This window comes from Anastrepha obliqua, chromosome 2 (assembly GCF_027943255.1).
Source record: "Anastrepha obliqua isolate idAnaObli1 chromosome 2, idAnaObli1_1.0, whole genome shotgun sequence".
NCBI classification, from domain to species: Eukaryota; Metazoa; Arthropoda; class Insecta; order Diptera; family Tephritidae; genus Anastrepha; species Anastrepha obliqua.
This window is the reverse complement of record NC_072893.1, coordinates 10,123,908-10,148,259: the sequence shown is the minus strand read 5'-3', so window position 1 is coordinate 10,148,259 and position 24,352 is coordinate 10,123,908. Positions and strand designations below refer to the sequence as shown.

At 36.8% G+C, this 24,352-nt stretch overlaps 1 protein-coding gene across 2 annotated transcripts in view; it reads left to right on the top strand.

Moving 5' to 3' along the window:
• Positions 1-24,352, top strand: part of LOC129237051 (glutamine synthetase 2 cytoplasmic) — a 48,501-nt gene that overhangs the window by 14,342 nt on the left and 9,807 nt on the right. The window lies entirely within an intron of this gene.

Here is a 24,352-nt window from a genome sequence, read left to right as displayed (position 1 = left end):
AGTTCTCTGATTCCATCGGTTTCATTTTTTTGAGAGCGTTGAGCTTTTTGCGGAAATTGTTATAGTCTCAATGTTGGACTAGCTATTTTGGAATACATTTCTGCCTTAGGAATATAAAGAGAAATTTGCTTCAATCTGTATCTTATAGAGCACCGAACTCGATAATTTTCTTAGTAGGTGCTGATTGATAAGTAAACAGCTCAGAAAATTTCACGTTCACGACTGTCTAAGTGAACAAGTTTTAGCACAAAACCTCACATCAGCAAAATCAATTATATGGGAACTGCTATATATGTTGTAGTGGTCTGATCTTTTCAGTTCCGATTAATGTATTATAAAGGGTGGTTAAGTTTTAGAGGCCGGTATTAATTTTGAATAAAATACATCCTTTTTAGGAAATTATTATCACTTCTCTTTATTATGATAATATTGGTATGGCTCAATTATATATAAAACAAAATATGGGCCAAACGGCTGCCGCGGCCTCGGCGGCACACCTCCAAAGACCACCAAATGCAAATAGTTCCTTATCTACCGGGTGGTTAAGTTTAAAGGGCCGGTGTTGATTTTGAACATAATACAATTTTTTTTTTACATTATTGATATTTTTCTTTATAATGATAATATTGCTATAGCTCAATTATATATGGAGCAAAATATCGGTCATATGGCCGCCGTGGCCTCGGCGGCACACCTCCATCCAATGGTCCAAATTTTCGACGACGCTGAGGCATAATTGAGGTTATATGTCTTTAATGTGCCGAATTATCTCATCCTTTAGCTCTTGAATTGTTGCTGGCTTATCGACGTATACCTTTTCTTTCAAATAATCCCAAAGAAAGAAGTCCAACGGCGTCGTTGACGTTTAGGTGTGGTTCACATTCAACATCGGCCCTTGAAATGTAACCACCCTTTACTATAAAGATACATTTGTCTATCGAATTTCAGCCCAATAGCTTTAACCCTTTGCGGTCGTATGTCTAATCTCAGCCGCTACAGCAAGAAACCCCATTAATTTTATGCAGTATTTATTAATAGAATTAACAAGTCTTGTTTATCCGTCATAATCTTACATCAGTTTCGATCAGTACGACCCCATCTTCAAATTTAATACAACCGCAAAGGGCTAAAAGTGAGAGATTAGTTTGCGTTCAAAGAGACTGATAAACGGACATATCTAAATCGACTGAGATCTTCGTCCTGATCATTTTGGTAAAAATGTTTATTGGTCTCTCTGTTCTTCCTACTCCGGACACGAAACACCACTTGATAGAAAAAGTTTTTTTCTAATAGCTGTCGTTCTTCGGCAGACAATGGAAAGCCTCTGAGAGTAGTTTTGACATGAAAAGTTCCTTAAGAACCATTTCCCGTGGGAAGGGGGCGTAAATTGTAGGTCCCTCTATTTGTGGAACAATATCAAACGCGCAAACCACAAATAGGAGTAGGAATTGTTGAGATTTTTCGAAAATACTTGTAGAAAGTCACTCGAAAGAATTTTAACACAAGAGCTTTAAAAAAATTCCACCTTTTATTGCTTCAAGCCCTTGATTCGAAATAAAAATGACTAACCGCTTAAAATTGATGGAATTAGAATTATATTTTATTTTAAGCATATAAATACGCGACAAATAACAGCACCATCTCTAGGCCATGTACCGGTTAAGATTGGTAGTTTTCGAGTTATAACAGACCAAACTGGGTCTCTTTTCACGAATTATTTGCATCAGCTAGTTTTAAAGGTTATAATAATATTCAGAATTTATTGCTTCACAGGCTTGCAAGTACTATAATTCACAAACAAAATTCCTTTCGCATCCCAAAGAACTGATGCTAACACCTTCTTGGCCGATTTCTGGACACGAACTCGTTTTGGAGCCGAAGAACCAGGCTCATACCACTCATTAGGTTTCTGTTTTGATTTAGGATCATGGTGATAGACCCAAGTTTCTGCTATAGTGATGAATTGATGCACAAAATCCACTTTATTCTTTCGAAAAGGCTCTAAGTGTTGCTGAGAAAGTCGCGAAAGTCGCATTCGAATGTGCTTTTTGTTCCATTGTTAGCGAATGCGGCACCCATTGTGCATGCAGCTTTTTGAAACCCAATACTTTAATCAAAATATTGCTTATACTAGGGCCTCTACTAAATCTCTTTGCATCACTTGACGATTTTTCAATATAATATCCTGTATTTTTTCCACGATTTCTGGTGTTGTTGCTGGATCATCTTCAAAGCGTGTACGACCATGCTTAAATTCAGTAACCCATTTTATTACTGTACTAATTTATGTGAATGAACAACCTGGTAATATACATACTATAAAATATACATACACCCCCTTTTGAGGTGACTTTTTCAATCCCGAGTAAGCCAATAGAAAGTTTCCATATCAGCCTATGATAAGTATTTTTTCAACAGCGAAGTCCGCATTGCTGCGTTTTATGCACGCCGGTTTATCGACTATTCTGCTGGTCCATTCATCGGATAAGCTTCTCGGTGCAGGTGGTCGAGAGGAGGGACGCTTGTTGGATTAATTTGACAAAAACTATTGAATTGAAGTGATTTCTTCATTCCGATTAAAAAAAAAAATTGTGCGAACCGGAAAAACGGACATAATTTAAATTTTTAAATAAAAATGCAGAACAGGTCTGATTTCCAAACCCTTTTTTCTCAATTAATTTTATATATAAGTACGTATCTGATTTGTTTTCATAGACAAGCACAGACATAGCACAAATAATTCGTGTGGAGGGCTATCACTTCAACAAGATGTAAATTAAATTAAATTATTATAAATATACATTTGCAAATACGTAACGAGTAAAGTGTTGCACTTGAGTGCAATTTGAAAAAATTTCCCCGCATGCTTGCGGTTAGCATCAATTATTAATTTATAATTAATTTTACATAACTTAACTGCGGGGCACGAGTGCGACTTTTCTAATTTCGACGGGTAATTTTTTTTTCTACCTTAAAACGAAATATAAGTATTCGATTAGTCTATTCAAATTCAGCCCTTTATGTATATACCTACAGATTTACACTAGTACGTGTGTAGCTGTAATTCATATTTCGATTGCGATTAGTTTCATTATCTGAAATGTGAATTGAAAATGTTCGAGTGGCTATTTGTAATAATTTTATTGCAGTTTAACATTTTAATAGAGTAATAATTGTTTATAGATTTATAGCGAACTATAATTGATTACCCTTTGAGTATGTACGTATGTGTGCACATGTGTGTACGTATAAGGCCGACAACACACATCCGATTTGATTGTACAATGCACGCAGCGATTTCACTAGCATGAAAGCAAAATTAAACTAAAAATAGTAGACATTGGAAACTGATTGCATTGATTGCGTTCTCAGTGCTGTTGATGTATTGGAGGGGAGAATAGCGAACGAGACAGGAGAAGTGCCTCAGGCTACCTCCAAAAGGCACACTAAGGAACCTCGAGCTGCTAGAACCGGACATTTGCAAAGGAAGTGTTTAACAGTCTCTTTCTCTGCAGTATCCCCACAGCTTCTGCAATGTAGATAGATACGGAAGTGTCAGTACGGAACTCCAAGCTTCTCTGCATGAGTTCCAATAACCTAGTGACTGGTGAACATCGTTATTTGTTTGGAAAGTGAATGGCGGGGTAGCTACAGCACTTTAAGCTTCCAGCTTCTGTCGTACTGAGACCAAAGAGTTTTTGAGATAGCACACGCTAAAATAGAACTCCATCTATTTTGCGCTATTTTAAGGAAGAAATTGTATAGTTTTTCTTTAACATAAAGATCGATGGTCCGGCCTGGAACACTGCAGAACTACAAAATGTTTTGTGACAGGTTCGAACAGAAAACTGTCAAACTTTCTACTAAAACTTGGAAGAAAAGACGTTCGGTTGATGGTCGGTATTATTACAGAACACAATCCTTAGGGTCAACATATGGCCACCATCGGAATCATTGAGGACCCTATGTGTCTGTCATGCTTGGAGGAGGCGGTTAGCACTGAGCACTTTCTCTGTGAATGTCCTGCCTTTGCTAGAGCAAGGCTACGAGTTTTGGGTTCCGATGTCATGAGAATGAGTAATATTCGTTCTCTAAAACTGGAGGATATTTACAGATTTACCAGAAATCTGAAAAATTCTTACAAGACTAACTACCTTTGTCTCTGTCTCTTTTCTTACCTATCTATTTTTCTGATACTTTTCTCCTTCCCTCCTTGACTATCTGTCCTCTTTCCACAGCTGAGTGCTTTAGAGCCAACAAATCTCTAGGTGCTTGACCAATTCAAATTTCAATTTCTAAATGTTCGCTTTAACAACAGTGACACCGATATCTGAGATGGGGACCACTGAGCCGGTTCTGTTGACTCCTTTCTGGCAGACTCATCAGCAATTTCATTTCCCTCTATCTTCCTATGCCCTGGAACTCAGATAAGAAAAATATTTCCTATACGTTCGAGAAGTTTTATCTCTTCCTTATAGGAGTTGATCAGAAGAGAGCTGCAACATGACGACGACAGAGCCTTGATCGCAGCTTAACTGTCAGAAAAGGCATTAAAGTTTCCACCCTAACAGCGACCACAAAGCATTTTGTATCGTGCAGGTATACAAAATCGCGAAGATCTCTGCTTGCAAAACTCTACTAGTTTTTTCCGCAATTTGACGAAGACTGAAATATTGCCTGATTTAGAGAAACACCCCGCTCCAACTCCAGACTTCATCGGTGAAAACAGAGGTATCTATGTCCGTGCAGAGTCTTCCCTCTTTCCAATCCAGCCTGCGTGGAAATATAGGCCTAGCACAACCCTCGAAGTACTAAGTACAGAGAAGGAAGAAGAAATCTGCCTCAAAATGCTTCATATCCTATAGGAGATTGCCTTCAGAGGCCAATCTTCTTCAACATAATAGCGCTCTGAGCAGCAATGGATTTCACTTGAAGATCAACGGGAAATAAGTGCAGAATGGCATTAAGGGCGATAGTGGGCATGAACTACACACCACAGTGATGCTAGTACATGCAGTTCTCTACACTCGCTCTAATTTAGTGGTATTATAGCTCTTCCGAAGAGCTCCCCACAAATTAGGCAACCATATGTCAAAATTGGCAGAACCACTAAGTTGTACATCCCAAGTTCGGCACGTGGTTTGAGACCCCATATTTTGCCGAAGATAGATTTACAGGAGTAGAAAGCTATACTGGCCTTCTTAACTCGATTTTCGATAGTAAAAACCTTCTAGCGCATTTCTGCCATGAAAAAGCCTCCGAACATAAAGGCACATAGGTATCACAATTTGTTGGAGTAGCTCGGTCAAAGACCTAACAAAGAATCGTGTCTGTGTACGCAGTTTAAGTAAACAAATTATTATATTTTCTGTAACTTTTCTGTATCTTCTCCTCATGCAAACTCCAGCAATCTTTTAGCTCCTTTCATTCCTCGTAGTTCTTATGTGACGCATTTCAAATTTAGCGCACAATCCATTTCCTTCTTTCTCTGTTTCTGTTTATTTATCTTTAGACTATAACTTTCGGTAGTGTTCTGTATATTTGTGGAACTCAATTAACATATTTTTAATGACGTGTAAAATTGAATTTTTGTTTTTGCATTTTCTAAATTTCCTACACATTTTTCTGAAATCCGCTTTACGTCTGCGTACATATTTATTTAACAAGCAAATACAAACACGTGCATAATTCCGGTTAATCTGTGAAATAGAAATTATCAACGCACCTCTAATTAAATAATTAAACCACTCAGCTTCAGTACTTTGTATGACATATATTTTAGCGGCTTTACACTTTAGTGAATTGGCTGTATTTAAATTTTTTTTTATTTCGATTTCGAGTTATCTCAATATTTGCTTTGACATGTTAAAACCATGCATCCAGCTTCATTAAAATTAAAGGAAATCATTTAACATGTCTGAGATTTAGGTTCCCGTTTTATTTTTATGTGCAAATATTTAATTGGCATATCTAGACAAAGTAGACAGAGCAGAGGAGACATAAAATATATTATTGCGCCTTAGATTAGCGACGTTAGCTGTGACGTTACTAGTTTCGGCTGCTTGTTATGTAGCGGCAGATAAGTTTAGAACACATTTCTGATTACGCAGAAGTTTTTTGATGATCGAGCCGCCATACATAGATTTAAATTTCTTAAATAATGGGTGATTCTTCTTAACACATGTCGAACAAAATATTGGACATCTAGAGCATAGATATAGAAATAAAAATAGGAATAGATATAGGAATAGAGCTAGAAATAGACATAGACATAGACGTAAGCATAGACATAGGAATAGATTGGCATAGACATAGGGATATACATAGACATAGCTGTAGACATTTTTTGTTTGTTTTATTTTCCAGCGGAGGTTAAAATCGAAAATATCAGAAACATCAACAAAGGTGCCGTCACACTAGTGGTATGTGGTGCATGCTCCCAGTAATACTATAATATTCTCCCCTCTTGGCTTATTCCCCCCTAGGACTGCTAAAAGCTTTTAATCAAGGTGGATACGCGTTTGTGATTTTCTAAGTACCTGCATCCAAGTTCTTCTCCTAGTTTCGTATCGGGGTTGTATGCTATCAATAGCCTCTATTACGACTTTGCGAATAATGCGGCATCGGAGAGCTGCAATATCGTTGCTCGATTTCGACTTGTCGTCTGGTTGGCCTGTTTTGTGGCTTACTTTAGGCGTTCGGCTGCTCGTAAATACAGTCATCCCCATAGGAGATATGCTTCAACATGGCTTCTTTGGATGACGCATCTACTGGATGTTCTAGCTCGGTCACATTCGCCTTGTTTCCACTATGCGCTTCCTTTCTATGTTTCGGAGTTTTATTACAATCTCTATATATATATATAATTGTTTGGATGTTTGCCGAGCTCCTCCTCCTATTTGTGGGGTGTGTCTTAATGTTGTTCCACAAATCCTTGCTGCAGTATTTTTTACTGCTTCCTATTTCTCTTTCGAGGGCATCATTTGCAACGGCGGACATACGCAAGAAAGCTACCATGTCCGGTAGGAATGTAGGCTAGATAGAAATCTGTTACACCATGTTTTCTTTTTATCCATTCATCTAGTTTGGGAATCAACTTATATGCCCAGCGGCCTTTGGAAGAGTAATGCCATCTGATTTGCTGCTTTGCTATAGAACATGCGCGTTCGGTTAACTTTTCTTCAACCGTCGATTTGTGTCCACGTGAGTGATACAGTCGCTTAAGCTCCTCTGCTCGTATATTAAAGGGAACTTTACTTGCTATAACGCAGATTGCATCATCCGATACTTTTCTGTATTGCATACGCTCAGAGAGCGCACTAAGTCTTTTAACTTGCAGCTCTTTTGAGCGTCTCGTTCGTCCTCCTGATCATACTGGTGCGGCGTATAGGAGAATAGAGCCAGTAATTGTTGAAAGCGTCTTTCTTTTACCTCCTTATGGTCCTCCATGGCTTGGTAGCATGCGAGTGAGTGTGCTATTTACTCTCATTGCCTTGCAACTGCTTATTTTCTTCTCGATGCTTCTTGAATATCAGCTTCTCAAGGGTATGAATCCCAAGACACTTTAACGATGCTTGGGACTCGATATCATACCCTTCAATCAAAATAGTGCGGCTCTCCTTCCGCCTAGAATTAAAGATACGGGAGAGCTCAGTTTTTTGCGCCACCAACTCCAGATTAGCGTTGTGTAACCTTTGAACCCTCGGCGCACCATCTTTAGACTTATGCTGCAAGCAGTCACTACGGTAGACATAGACATAAGTAGATATATATAGATTTATATATAGACACAGTAATAGGCAGATCCATGGCCATAGACATAGACATATATGATACATATGTAAATATAGGCATGTAGACTTGATCTCCAGGCTGATGGAAATGCTAAGAGTCGTTGCGAGACGATCACCGGACAGATTCTCGTACTGACAGAGGCTGACTGATTTGAGTTAACATACTTCATAACGGTTTCCCGACATACTACTTAACGGCAGGGTTCCGGGAGAAGCAACAGTTAGAGCAATGGGAGGTCTTAGTTCGTGTTAAAGTCCCACACTGGCTGCTACAATGGCTATAGGCTTTCGAAGAAAAATACATAGACACAGACACATTTATAGACATATACCTAGAAAAAGATATAGGCAATGACGTATGTAATCTTCAGGATATTTCTAGATCGTGCCACTTCCTCTAAAAACCATCCTGTGCTCAGAATTTCTTTCAAACTGAAGACAGAGCCAATCCCATATTTTGTTTTACCAATCGTCTTAGTGCTAAATAGTTCAAACAAGATGGTACATCATGCCGTAAGGCGCAGGAAACCAGCACTTTATGGAGACGAATCATCGTAATACGAGGGGTGCCTTTTATGTGTCGGGATTAGAGAACAAAAACAAATTTTAATCATCGAAAATCACTTTATTGTTTTTCAAAATATTCTCCATGAAGACCTATACACTTTTGCATGCGTTTGAACCAATTGTCGAAGCACTTTTGCCACTCTGAATGAGGTACCTCCAAAACATGCATTCTGAATGCCGCAACCGCTTCCTCAGGTGTCGAAAAACGTTGACCTCTCAGTTTTTTTTTACGTACGGGAATAAAAAGAAGTCATTCGGTGCCAAGTCAGGACTATACGGCGGATGACCCATTAATTAGATGTTTTGGGTGCTCAAAAATGCAGTTGTTTGAGCCGATGTGTGAGAGCTCGCATTGTCCTGGTGAAGAGTGATCCGTCTTTGGCGATTGGTTTTCCTAATTTCTTGGAAGACAACTGGCAAACAAATGGTTGTGTACCACTCAGAATTTACTGTTCTGCGTTGTTCTAGTGGTACGGTTGCGACATGTCCAGTTTTTCCGAAAAAACAGGCGACCATTTGCTTGGAAGTGCTTCGTGCACGAACAACTTTTGTTGGATTTGGCTCATCTTGAAACACCCATACAGTCGACTGCTGTTTACTTTTGGGCTCATACGCGTAAATCCATGATTCATCACCTGTCACGATGTCATAGACGTGTTTCGAAGCTCCGCGATCGTATTTTTTGAGCATTTCCTTCGACCAATCGACACGAGCCTTGTTTTGAGCGATTGACAAATTGTGTGGGATCAAACGCGAACAAATGTTTTTGACAGTCAAATATTTATGCAATATTGAATGTATGCTGGTCCCACTAATGCCTAAGATTGTCTCAATCTCACGATAGGTCACATGACGATCTTGCAATATCAGTTCGCGCACAGCATCAATGGTTTTCGGAACAACAACTGATTTTGGACGACCTTCACGAAATTCGTCTTGGAGTGAACTACGACCACGATTGAATTCACCATACCATCGATAAACACTGGTCCTTGATGAAGCTTCATCGCCAAAAAATGAATTAAGTTAATCCATGCAATGTTGCTGAGTTAATCCACGTCGAAAGTTGTAAAAAATAATCGCACGAAAATGTTCACGATTTAATTCCATTTTTGGACATAGATGAATCTTTTAAGTTACTGTAAACAACACAAATAGCGCTGGTATTTCAAAACGTTCTGAGTACGTAAAAGCCAAAAAATGTCAAACTTTGCGATACAGCTGTCAGTTGCCAGATTGCAACACCAGGCTTGCCAAATCCCGAAATATAAAAGGCACCCCTCGTAAATGGGCCTGGTAATTAACAACTTTATTTATATGGCTGGCCCTTTTTACTACTCTCTTAGGGGTTCGTCTAGTCATTGGTGGATGCTAATCAATCCGTGATGCCATATAATACGTCTTAGAAGCCTACATTCGTAGCATAGATAGCGAGTTAAGAACACTAATGCTCAAAGAGGTGCTACAAAGTGCAGCCAAGCGGATTTATTCGACTCAGTGAAGTTAGCCATAGGTCCAAAATTTCTATAAACACTAAATCCCATACAATTTCCAAGCTATTGAGGCAAAATTTTGTTCTTGATTTGTTTGTTTTTATACGAAAGAAATTTCCATACTTCTAAAACCAACGCCCGTTACATAACGAGTACAATATATACTAAATATTTGGCTGATAAGAAAATAATTTCGGGTTTATAGTAGGTAATAAATATTTCATTTTATTTTATTTTTAATAAAGGAAGTAAACTTTAACCCACCGTATACGTATTTCACCATCTGTTGCGATGACCGTTTGTCATCTTTCGGATGTCTGATGCCGTTATCAGCCAAAAAATACAACAAAATTGCGATTATTGGCTGTCATCATTAGTGAAAGTTTTACTAGTTATTCAAAGATGCCTAAGTCCATAATACAAATTATGATACTGTCGCGTATATAACTTTGAGGGGTTTAAGTTGAGCTATCTTCCAATTGCCTTGGACACAGTGATAGTTATTATATATGACTTTGAGGTAATATCCTGATTATCATCTTTCTGTGGTAAGTCAAAGAGACTACCAGACAGAGTTCAGAGTTCAATTCATGAGGACTTGTAAGCGAACTTGGGAAATTTGACGACCATAAAACTTTGGCTTCTTCTTCCTCTGCTTGATTGGCGAGATAACCGCTGAGCGCACCAGCCGTTTCTTTCTTTTGCTAACTTGTGCCTATTAGACACATCAGCCGAAGCAAAGCCCTTTTCCACCTGATCTTTCCAAGGTAGAGGCAGCCTTTCTCTTTCTCTGCTACCACCAGCTGTTACGGCATCGAATACTTTCAGACCCTAAGTGTTTGTATCCATTCAAACGACATGACCGAGCCAAAGAAGCCGCTAGATTTATGGACTATGTTTATGTCGTCGTAAAGTTTATAGTTCCACCGCTGGCGATACTCGCCGTCACCAACGTGCAATAGTCCAAAAATTTTCCGCAGAATCTTTCTCTCAAACACTCCATGTGACCAACAGTAACGTGGGTGTCGATAGGCAAGTGCGCTGACTGTTTGTTTGTTTGATGGTAGGAGGTACTTCGTTTTGTCCTCGTTCACCACCAGACTCATTCACGTTGCTTCTTATGTATGTTGATTGGACATCTTTCAGGTAGGTTTTCAGGTTGACAGGAGTTGCTATATGCTTAATCGAGGACCGCCGATGTTGGGCATTAGCCTCCATAGCGCACAATTTATTCGTGTAACTTTGTCACTTACTGATTGCAGGTGATGCGTGGATGTCATACGCGAATCGATGAGCGCTCTCAAGTATTTTATATACAGCTGAGACGTGGTGTTTGCTCACCAATCGTAATAATTAATTCCATACACATCCATAGTGTGCTCAGAAGGACCGATTCGGTTTTGTGTTCCGCAAACTCGACCTTTGCCTCTCTCTGCCATAGTTGAGCTCTTGAGATAGCATCGTTACACAATGCCTGAAGGCGCAGGAATGCCTGAAGCGTATCTAGGTGTTTTGCCACTTCTACCAGTGCTATTATCATCAGCGTATCCTATGAGCGTTCTTCCTACTGAGACATCTAGCTTAAGTATGCCATCATACATTCACCCTTTCTGAAACCTCTTTTGGTAGTTGTTCACACCACTTGCAAAAATGTAGAATCCTTTAATAGGGTGATTACTTTTGCGCCACCGTGTATGTGTAAATATATAAGTATACCTCGCGGCAAAAAGATACCACATAAACATTTTTGCTATTCTAAACTATTTTTCTTTGCTGTTTTGAATGTTCATTATTTTTCTTTATAAAAGCATACCTAGGATTGTCTAACAAAAACCTATTAGCCCAATTTTCAAATATAAAAATAAAAAATACATTTCAACCCAACTCCATGGCTTTGAATTAAAGTCCCTATAAAGAGTTTTGGTACGTAGTTTCATGGCTTAATAAATTTTAGCTCAATAAAGTGCAAGTGTAAAGTTGCTAAAAAATCCCATTGATTTTTTATAAATTTTTTCGTGGCGGTGTTGCGCGTTTTCTCCATATAAAAGAGCATGAAATTTTTTTTATATGAACCCAAAAAACCTCCCCTTTGTTTGTGTGCATAAATATCTACGTGGTAAAATATGAATTTCGTGATATATACAAGTAAAACACCTTTTCCGCTTTCCGATTTCCGATTCCATGCAATGCAGCGCCTTTCCATATATTTGAAGTCTATGGCGAATCAACGTCGTGTCTGCTATATCTGCTAAGTGCAGTTATACACAAAAATGTATATAAGTGTGTATGTACATATGTATATGTGAATCAGCCGTCGCAAATGCGCGCGCTTCTCATTGCACCGCTTCGCGTTCACCTCTGTCTCATAAAGTCAAAGTGTGGGCGCGAGTGACTGGCGAATTTTAATTTTGTTTAGTTTTTACGGCGTGTAAAAATAAGTAGCGGAAAGTAAGTGTGTGCACATATATTTATATATATATTTACCAGATGTGTCCATATGTATTTGTTTCTTTTCCAATGAAATGCCTCATAAATCACAATCGGGGGATGAAATTTATTTTTAATGATTTGTTTAAATGTAATATTTTTTTTTTGATGCACGCGAATTAAATACTTTGTGGTGGTACGTAAATTAAAGCAAAAATACTATTATTTCTTATTTCACTTCAGCTGAATGATAATGGGTAGGGATAATTTGTACACTATTTGTTTGAATTATTTATTACTTTCAAAGGGGAATTTTATTAATAATCAGTTTAATTTGGTTGCCCTCTACTTCAAAAGTGCTCGCCTAGGGCTAAATTTATTAAAAAAAAAAGCATAATAATAAACAGTATTACATTAAATACCAAAAAATAGCCAACTATTTGGGGTATAACCGCCGAGAAAAGCTCTCACATACCGAGTATTCTTTCTACTTGTCATAAGGGAAGAGTGAGAACGGGTCGATGTAAGATAGGGTGGACAGATGTGTATATTCATCCAAAAATCTCCTTCAGTTTTCGGCGCCCCCGACTATTGCAGTGTTTTTCAGACTGAACTGATGGCAATAATGAAAGCCGCGACACTTCAACAGTGTGATGGGATACCTGGAAATGATATCTACATTTCCACAGAAAGCCAGGCGGCGATAAAATTCCTCACTAAGCAGTCTACAGCCTCCAAGGTAGCCATGAGTTGTATTTTGGTTCTATAAAGGTAGCCATGAAATGCCGCACATCTGTTAAAGAGATGGCTGAGTTATTTCACCTAAAGGTGTCTAGGAAGACAAGGAGATAATTAAATTCCAAGCCCGGAATTTTGTCAATGTTGAATGGTTTGCCGAAAGCTCGTACTCTTGCTTTTGATAAGCCCGGACAATTGTAGAGATAGTGAACAGAAGCCACCTTCTTCCCCACTTCACTACCACCGCGATATATACAGATTGTTGTTGTGTGATATGCTTAGCCCCGCCGCATGTTTCTCTATCTTTCAGGGTGCAGCGAGAACCGCGATTAGTTTTGAGATGTTGAGTCATCGGTGCGTCAGCATTGGTTTGGTCTTTGATAAATTATAGTCAGTCCATGTCTTTCTGGATATGGCACAGGTTGGTAGTTTTCTCCGTCGTCTATTTGCATTGCTTTAATAGTCAAACTCCTCTTCTTCTTAATTGGAGTTTTTGGCTCAATCGTTTCTTTTTCGTGGTAACCGGCGCCAATTCTACACACCAAGTGAGGCCAAGACCTTTTCCATCTGATTTTTCCAACGCAGAGCAGGCCTTTCTCTTCCACTGCTACCATCAGATGTTGTCATCGTCCAAGCCTCTGCGCAACACGGTTGCTCGGGCATGGTGAGAGAAGCCTCATTTGGTATCAAACGGCTCGAAGACTTCCTTCCCAATTCTGGCGGCGCTACTAGTATTGAGTAACGTCATCTTGCATAGGCGTATTAGGTTTGAGAGGATACCAAATTCAGACACCGCGCCATATAGGTAACTCCTTTTCGTGTTGTTGAATGCAACTTTAAAATCGACAAAGAGATGGTGTGTGTCGATGCTCTTTCCTGGGTCTTTTCTAAGACTTCGCGTATTGTTAATAATCGATTGTGGATGTTCCTATAGTGAGACTCTAGTTCCACCTTAACTTAGCTATAGTTAACCTTTTCTGGTTTCGCTTCGGTAGAGCTTAAACGGGATTCCAGCCTAAGAAGGTCGTCCCTCTTCTCGATGTTCCATACTAGAGTTATATCGAGTCATTGATTGAGCGAGTTGAGTTCCTTATATACTCTGCATTACCAATTCTGTAATTGGAATTCTGAGTTAACCGCCTTTATAGCAGCCGAACTTTCCTTGAAGTGTACCCGTACTATATATCTTTACGGCCAATGCTCATAAACTTTAAATCTCTTGAAAATCATAAGTCAATCCTATGCCATTCCTTCACTTATGAAATCATAATTTGTGCAGTTGAGTGTCCATAATTATTGCAATAAATAAGAAATAATGCTCCCCAATATCTTCCTGCTGATTTATAATTATTACAATAGTTTGCTTAAGCGTCGATTATGTGCCGCATAATGCCAAAGTTAATGATCTCTACTTATTTCTATCGCTTGCATTTTTTTTGCCTCAATCGAATCCAGGTTAGATCGCTGCGGGCTATTTCGTCATGCAGGTTCTGCGTCTATAACCTTGTAGGTTCTACTTCAAAGCCGCCGTTGGTGTTTCTTGGTTTGGTTTTCTGAGGGTGTGCCCACTCCATGCCCACTTCCCCTTACGGATTTCGATGTCAATTGTCATTTGATTGCACCTTCTGTGCAATTCAGCGTTCGCTATCCAGTTTTCTTCAAGAATGTAAGAAGAAACTCAATTCTGTTGCAAGACGGAATAAGCTTGTACTTACATGGGTTCCAGGGCACTGCGGTGCGAAAAAAAGGGAATGAAATTGCCGATGAATTGGCCAAAAGGGACTGAAATTGCCGAAAAATTTGCCAACTGCGGATCAGCGGTTACCCCACAGAGACCTGAGCCAATAATCGGAATCAGTTCTGAAGGAATCATGAAGTGCATCAGAGATTATGCATGCAATGTACGTAATATTGTGACAAGACCATACAGAAAAAATTCGAACTTTCCTCTAAAACTTGGAAGAAAAGACGTTCGGTTGATGGTCGGTATTATTACAGGACACAATCCATGTGGTCAACATATGATCATCATTGGAATTATTGAGGACCCGATTTGCCTGTCTTGCTTAAAGGAGGTGGATGGCACTGATCATTTTCCTTGTGAGTGTCCTGCCTTTGCTAGACCAAGGCTACGAGTTTTGGGTTCCGATGTCATGAGAATGAGTAAAATTCCTTCTCTCAAACTCAGATTTACCAAAGAATCTGGAATATTCTCACAGGTCTAACTGCCCCTATGTGTCTATTCTATGCAACGTTTTCCCTTCTGTTACTTTTCTTATTTTTTCCTTGGTTTCTACCCTTTCACTTCCCAGAGGCTTAAATACAATGGGATTTTTTAGCCAGAATGTTTTAGGAGTTGCCGAATCTCTCGATGCTTCTTGGCTTGACTTTTCAAATTTCAAATTTCAAAATATGTGAACTCTTCAACTTATTCAATCTATTTGGACTGCAGATGAAGCTGCCTTATTGAGAAAAGAAAGATGTTTTCTTCCTGATTTAATTTCGTTCTAAATCTCAATGCTAATCAATGCTTTGACTTATTTGAACCTTTTGAATTCCGCTGCTTAGTTTTTGAAGTTGTTACATGTAATTAGTTTTAAGTCACTTATAAATTACTGTAAGACACAAGCAAAAAATAAATAAAATAAATAAAAATCAATTAAACAATATATATATTATATAAAAAAAAAATAAAAATTTGACGCATGGAAAGGCTTTGTAATACCTTCTACTCAAATATGAACGAGACGGTATCAATAAAACGGTCCGCGGATGACATATGGCAAAAATAAATTTTTTGTTTTTTGGTAGGACTGTTATAAGCTTACATGGCAAATTTCAGCGTGATATGTTACATAGTTTGTTCTCTGTGCTACTGTAAACAAGTCAAGCTCGAGTGTGTTCTTCGAATTCTCTTTTATGACTTCAATTGTCTCCAAATGTTTTCCACGGAGCGGCAACTTGAGCTTGGGAAACGGGAAAAAGTCACATGGAGTCATATCAGGCGAATTTGATACTTGATACTTTGATATTGATACCGTCTCGTTCATATTTGAGTAGAAGGTAATTGCCAAGCACTCGGCCTCATTTGAAAGTATTTTAAAGTGCATGTTAATCTCATAAACTTGATGTGGTTAGCAAGTATATAAATCTAATGTCATAACATTCTTGAACACATTCCCATGAAAATAGAGCACGAGACCATTAAGCTGTTGAAATTGATATCGTGCGAGTGATATTGAAGTGCTCTCTTAGAATAGGCAGGCTCTGCAAATAAAAAAATTCTATACTTGTGAAACTTCAACTCGTGTCAGTATGGACAAACACTCTAGAAACTCATGGAAAGCAAGCACAACTCTGGGTGATGGGAAACTTAGAATGTGAAAAATGTTTTAAATGCAATACAACAACAATGTACTTGCATATTTATGCATGTGGATATCTGATACTGTTATCGCGCAGGCGGCCTTTATTAATACAAAACTAGACTCGACTATTAGTTAAAACGTAAAATATCCGATATCAAATTGACCCAATTTCTAAGTTGTTCTTAATAAACATGAAAATTGCAAACTAATTGCGAGGTCGTCAATATAAATTATTCTGGAAAGCGCATTTCATGGATTTCGTATAATCACGCATGCAATGACGGATGCCTTGGCCTGCATTTGTGTGTGTAGCTTACAGCCAGTATGCAGTGTATTCGATTTCCATTGCGGCCATCAAATAACAAAATATGTTTTGTAAGCGTGAACAGGCAATAAAAAGCTTGCGAGCTTGTTTGTGCTATACAAAAAAGCCACCATATACACCCACTTACAGCTTGAAGCATCTTGTTTTGAAAGTTCTTAAGTTTAAAGCTATAAAAATGGAAAGTAAAAGCTGAGCCCAAACAGCTTTCAAGGATATGCGCGCTTCCCACTTAGTCTACACATACAAGGTTTCAATTCAATTGTGTTAATAAATAAAAATTATAAAAATCTTTAAAAGACTTTTGCGTGCTCCATTGTTTGTTTGTTTGCCTACTGCAGCTGTCTAGTTGACAAGTCACAAATATGCTTGACGTGAGATGCTCACTGTCATGCGCCAGCGCCCCCATTTGCAAAAATTATATGTACATCTTCCGATAGGGTGATTAATTTTGCGCCACCTGTTGTATTAATGCAAACATTGCTTATGTTAGAGAAAAAAATTAACTAATTTTTTTATTTTTACTTTTGTTGTTGTAACGTTGCTTATTCCTTTCATTTGCTGGTGGAATATTTCTTCAGGCTCATCACCTCAGTTGCGAGATTATCCGGGCAGAAATCCATATGCGAAGATAAAAATTGAATTTTTAAAGAAATGTTTAAAACTAAATAGATAAATATTTAGCGCGTACACTACAAAGAAATATTTACTCCAACAAAAAAAAAAAAAAAAAAAAAAAAAAAAAAAAAACATACGATACTGATTTTATATTCAAAAAGTAATCATTTATTGTTACCCAGTTTTGAATATTTATCCAAATTTTTTTTATTTGTACCCAGTTTCGTATATTTATCCAAAATTTTTTTATTTATACTTTTTGTACTTTGTGTTTTTATTCGCGTTTATTGCCGAAAAACTCAGTTACTGCCATTCGAAAAGAATTCCAAGCAGCAGATGCACTTAAAGTCGGCGCATAGCTTCCAATCATAACCGGTTGGATTTTGGATGTGGATTTTCGCACTCAGCGTTCTATTTTACATAACCATTAATCCGCACAGCCATTACCTTTGCCATTAACATTGTTTGAATCAGCGATCTATTTAACATGCATACTACATATTTGGTGTACCTTGGTTAAGAATCTCGGCCATCAAATGGAATGTTTTATCACCAGGTTATTTGTAGCTGGTGCAGTTCGCTTTCAATATTTTATGCAATGCAAGCAACTGGTATTTTTAATATGGCGATGTCCTACGATAAGTCAGTTGTTAGCCCATGCATCAAACCTATATCAGTTAATGAACTAATCAATCTCTACGTCCGCTTTATACCAGTTAATGAGTCATAATGTACCCAAAAAAGGTCTAGTCCAATTTGTGTGCGAAAATCACCAGTTTTGGATGAGTTGAAATAGCAAATCAAAATATATAAGTGAAAGTTTCAAAAGTATTTCATTATGCATTCAAGTGCGAGTATTATGAAATATTTTTTAACTTTAAATTTGCTGTACAACTTAAAATGATTTCATTCTTAAAAAATATATGTAGACGTATTTTATGAATTTGAAGTCTAAATTCTGTTGATGAAATTCATTTTGCCTTTTGTTTAAATACTCTGCTATCTGATACTTTGTCTTTTGATTGATTGGACACTCCGATCTGGCCACACGTTTTTCGATTTTGGACGTGAATTTATCAGATTTCTATCAGAGCTAATGACTTGAGCTTCCAGGTAATATAGCTTCCGAAAATTTAGTTCTCTATCGATTTGTGGATATATCTTTTTAAAAAGAATTCTATAACAGGACGTAAAGAATGATTTAAAAGGTTACACCTTCGGAGGAGGAAATTGAAGGGCTCAGAAAAGGGGAATAATTCAGCTATTATTTCTCAAGTTCTTGGGTAAATAAAAATTATTTATTATTTGAAAACCAAATTCCTCTCGGACACTCTCTAAAGACTTAAAGGGCGGCACAATAGAAATTAACAATAACAATAAAATGAGCGTCTCAAAGAATACTACATTAGCATTTTAAAAATTATAAAGCAATTTAAATTTAATTATGAAGTGGCGCCTCATATAAACAATACGGGTATAGACCAAAACATTCGCCGTATGCAAGGGTTGAAGATCTCAACCCAGACTTAATACTATCCAGCAATTCATCTGTTTTTGAATGAATTTTTTACTAAATAAAAAATATATTTTGAGTGGTGGAAATTTGTATTTTGTGCCGGAGTTAAGATCATTCAATTTTGTGTTTGAATAAATTTTGTACTAAAGTAAAAAAAAATATTTTAAATGATGGAAATTTTTATAATAAAGTTAGTTAGTTGGAACGTTATGCCCTCCATTGCTTGTCTGTTTTGATTACTGCAGCTGTCTAGTTCACAAGCGTCAAATATGATTGACGTGCGATGCCCTTTGTAAAAATTGTAAATCTTCCGATAGGGTGATTAATTTTACGCCACCTTGTACCTGCATGAATATGTATACTTCAACAAAATTTACTTACAAGTGTTGTCAGTTTCAAGTATCTGTGCAAGCATTCCCACTTATTTGCAAATTGTTTTATGAGCCTTTCAATTTAATAAAACTACAGTAATTTGCGTAAACGGAAACAAATGCTTAAAAAATATACTCATACATTAGGGTGCCGCGTCAAAATTTAGTTCGTTTCGAGATTTCTCCCAAATTATAGAAAACTTATTTTATTATTTACGTGCGCCAAATCGATTTGAAAGTGCAACATTTCCAAAAATCGAGTTCTTACAAATTAGTTTTCAAAAATATGCTTTTCAAAAATGCTTACCTTAGATGATAGAAGAGTTTGCATTTCCAAGGATTGAAAAAAAAAATTCAATTAAGGAATTCATTAATTTATAATTCATAAATAAAAATTTAAAAGTTTTGCATCAAGGAAATCATTAATTCATGAGTCAAAAATATTTTGACAGAAGTTTTGCATATATTTTGATACATTTTATAATTGCAATGAAAAAAAGTACCAATTTCCTTTGTATGAGCAGTGTTGCACCCTAATGCACATAGATTAGTAGATGGTCAAGTGAGTAAACAATAATTTGCAGTGTCATTTTAATGTAATTGACTATGAAAATGTTTGAATAGACCTCCTATTGTGCTATCATTCAATGCCTTTCTAACTCGCTCGTCTAACTGATAGCACATGACACGTTTCCCCAATTTGTTTGTTTGCATGACTTCCACTTTTCGCTTAAAAAATATAGAATTTCATTTGACTTATTATTGTAAATTAAGTTCAAATACATGAAAAAAATACAAAATAAAAACTGAAAAAAATTATATTATATTAAAATTACACACAAATAAGTATTTTGTGTTGCGTGACGCCATTTTCACTTGAAATTGAATACTAATATTTTAATTAAATACGACAACAACAACCGCAGTAACAGCTCATCATCCAACCGCACTCTGGCACAGTAGCCACTTAGTTTCATTGCAAGTATTGAACGCCTGCCCTACTAGCACTTCACATCTTATCCAACCAGCTGCACTGAGGATGCAACTAGCAAATGCGCTAATGTTGTGTTGTTGCTTAGCAGTATTGAGCTTAGTTAGATGGAAGTGTCTGTGATCGGCAACAAATCCCATATTTCACATGCAGTCATTCGACATGGAGGCGTATCATAGAAACTGCATCGGCGTAGAACTGTCACTTTTGACATGAGTGATGATGAAGAAAATATAAATAAATGCAAGTTATTGAAAAATAATATAGAAAGTGATGTGGCTGCATTGAGTTTGCCGCTGCTGGGACTGAGAGTGTGAAATATTATATATATGTATGTATGTGTGTCTGTGTGAATGCAAAACTAATTATCAAACATTTGAAGCACGTGGCATTTACGTAAGCAACCGAGCACTAGCATTTTAATTAAATAAACTAAAATACAATAAAATAAAACAAAGTAATTACATTTAATTAAATTAGAAAAATATATTGCCTGGGTTGCCATAAAAATTCAATAAGAATCGCAAAATTACTGCATTTTACTACATTCTCACAAAATAGAGAAGTGTGTGCTTGGGTATCACAGGTGCTATGAGTACGACATCTGGTGATGCCCTTAATGTCATTCTGAACTTGCAACTAATTCGAAAGTAAGCGATGAAGGCAAAGTACAGGCTCAAGTTAAACGAAGTTTAAGACCACTTCTTCATGTCATTTTTATCAATCAAATAAGCAAAAAATGTTTTTCTTTTCGAATTTCTTGCTCGCATCTGTTAAGGACTCAGTGTAACAGAGTTTAAGGATTTTGGAGTGTTACTCGATACGAAATTTTCAATTCAGGGGTAACATTAATTTTATACTTTGAAAATCATACTCTGTTCTAGGCTTCATTTCTCACAATGCATATCAATTTTCTGATCCGTATGCCTATTACCTGCTGTTTGCGGCTCTTGTTCGTTTTCACTTGGAGACGCTGTTAGCATTTGAAGGCCTTACGGCCAACTTTCGATATATACATATAATAGAAGAGCGTCAGTAGAAGATGGGTATAGATGCTGTCAGTTGTACGAAATATAACGAATTTATGTACTATGCTAATGAGGGTAGAGTTTCGTAAAGTGCTTATAAAGGTACAAGAATTTAAGCTGCGGTAGAAAGAAATAGTTTTATCCACTCATCTTACTGATAATGTTTTTCAGAATAAAAATTTGTTTGTGAATCTGCGAATATTCGTGTTGTTAGTGAATGAAACCCAGTACCATTTTGTGCATCTCACAATTTCGGGATTTAAATATGTTGGTCCCGTAATATCGGTACTTTTCGGGATTTACCATCTCAGCTAAACAAACTTATTTCGGCTAGAATGTGAATCTCACAATTTCGGGATTTAAAAATGTTGGTCCCGTATTATCGGGATTTTTCGGGACTTACCATATCAGCTAAAAAACTTGTTTCAGTTTGAAAGTGAATCTCACAATTTCGGGATTTAAAAATTATGATCCTGAAGTATCAGGATTTTTCGAGACTTACCATTCCAGCTAAAAAACTTATTTCGCTTAGAATTCTTAGGCACTAACTGCATATAACGGTTAAAATACCATATTGGGACTTATTGCACGAAGTGTTTCTAATAGATTTCGGATATCATAACTACAATAAGTAAATTAAAAAATCTTCAAATTAGTAATATTTTCTCTGCTTGCAAACATTTTTACTTTAATACAGATATGAGTAAAAACATAACAAGCAATAATGTGCAGGAAAAAATTAATAAAAAACTTTAAATGCGCATAAAAAAATTAAATGCTAAAATAAAGATTTATTCGTAAAAGATTTATTTTATTTATTTTAAAATAAACATGTTTTTACTTAACCAGAGATACGAGCGAACTAAGGTAGACCGCAGTTTGGGCACAACGAAAGCGCGCTAGTCTCGGTACTCAGAATTATAGATCCCGATATTAAATGGCGTACTTTATACCTAGTTTATATTTTGCGTACAAATTTCGAAAAAATCTTTTACAACTTGTGGTTTCTTTTGTTCAAATTATCCAAGCCTTAAATGCAACTGCAGCGGAGCACACATTTTATTGCGTATACGCAGTGCAGGCCGATTGCAGCAATTTTGACTAGTAAAAATCAAACATCAATTTCTGATGATAGCATTGAAGTAACGCTAATTTTGAGGGTTTCGATAAATTATATTTCGAAAACACTAAATGATGAAAAGGTTTTGATTGCAGATATTCGTTCAGCACACAAAATTCACGCGAAAGCATTAAGTCTCTGTGACTGTGACGTAAAAAAATTGGATTTCGCAGTGCTAAGAATTAATGAAAAAATACAAATAAAAAGGTAAATGGCAAACCATTGATTTAAAACTAGGTTTGCGTTAATTTTATGTATATATATATGTCAACTAACTCAAGACTTTTCAGTTATTTGAGAAAAAATTGGGTATTTGAATTTCGCAATTAATCGCTTGATGTGAGACTGTGGAGAAAAGGCTTATATTTTTTTCTCAAAATCTATGCATTAAAGAAAATTTCATTTGGACAGTAATATATTTCACTTTGATTGATTTTAGGCGAGCATATGGAGCAAATTATAGTCCAAGGAATTCATGAATGAGTCTTTCATCATCTCTCATTTCATACCATTTTTATGTTACTTATACGCCTAGGGATAGAAAGTTCTTTGTACATACATTTGGTGTTCGTTTGATTGCGTTGTTGTATATTGTATACTTAAATGTGTCACAACAGTTCTGATTCAACAGATCTGATTCTACAGTTTTACTGTCGAGCACGCAGCAAGCCCTATCAAATGCAGATCACTGGTATTTAGAACCAGACGGGCATAATCTTAGCACCATTGCTCTTGGCGTGGCACTAAGTGTATTTATCTTATACAGACCAATTTTAGAGCTTTGAGAAAGAAAATTTGCGTGATGCATATTACAGGCATAGGCCTAGCCGTTATAAAACAACTCACAACTAATTAACGTCGCGTAGAACACTACAGCTACAGCTAGCTAAGACAATATCAAATAAATTCTTACTAAGTCTTCTCAGCATATGCTCCATACTTCTTTGCGTTGAAAACTAATATTATAAATTTTAAGTGTCACAAATTAGAATACAAACAAATAAAATACAGACACCTCTGTGCAACACTTATGTTTACATTTTTTGTACACTTTTTTTATGGTCTCTTACCTACATTCAAGAACTACTACTGAGTGCTAATAAAAATTCAGAAGTATGCGAATATTTAACAAGTTCTTTAAAGATAAACGTAACTAAAGAATTTTTAATGACTATAAAAAGCACTTCGTGACAAAACTGCTCAACTTGTCTGCTATATACATACTTATGTATGTACATATTAACTTATCTAATACCCTTAACAACAAAATTACGCGCTATCAATTTATGAACAATAAAAATGTTGGCCGCATAGCCGGGAAAAACGCGTATAGCACTTCATATCAGTTGCGCCAATAAAGCCGTTAAGTGTTTTTATCCAGGGGTGTTATAAGGTGACTGCTAAATTGATAAAATTGGAAAATTGCAAAAATGCAATCATGAACAATTTATGCAACCACCAGCCATTTTAATACACATTTCCATCCAAGGGATGAGTAATTGAAGCAATGACGATCGGCATGCCTAACAGTAGGTACGCTAACCACTGTGAGGGAAAGTAAACAAAGAAGCAGAAAAGCAAAATAAAAAATACGAAATAATTTAAGCACGCCAATAACGAATGCTAATTGTAGCGCAGTAGAGCTGCTCAAATAAAACTGACAAAATCATTGTCAATAACATAGTCATTAGTGACAAGTGAGGTAATGCAATAATAGTCATATGGTTTTTATTTATTTATTTGGATTTATGTTCTTTTGCGGTAGAATTCTATTGGGATACAGATAGATAGCTGCATATATATGAAAAATAATGTGTGTTTTTCGAACAGAAGTGCTATTCTTAGCCTTTTACTTAATGCTTATAATTAGCTTTATTTGAAGGCGCGTACTTTCGATTTCTTCTGACTTTTATGTTTTGTATTGGCTGCCGCCGTGGGGTGGGTGCATGACTAACATTCGGAAGTGCACAGTAGCGATTCTCGGTACATGAATAACCAAG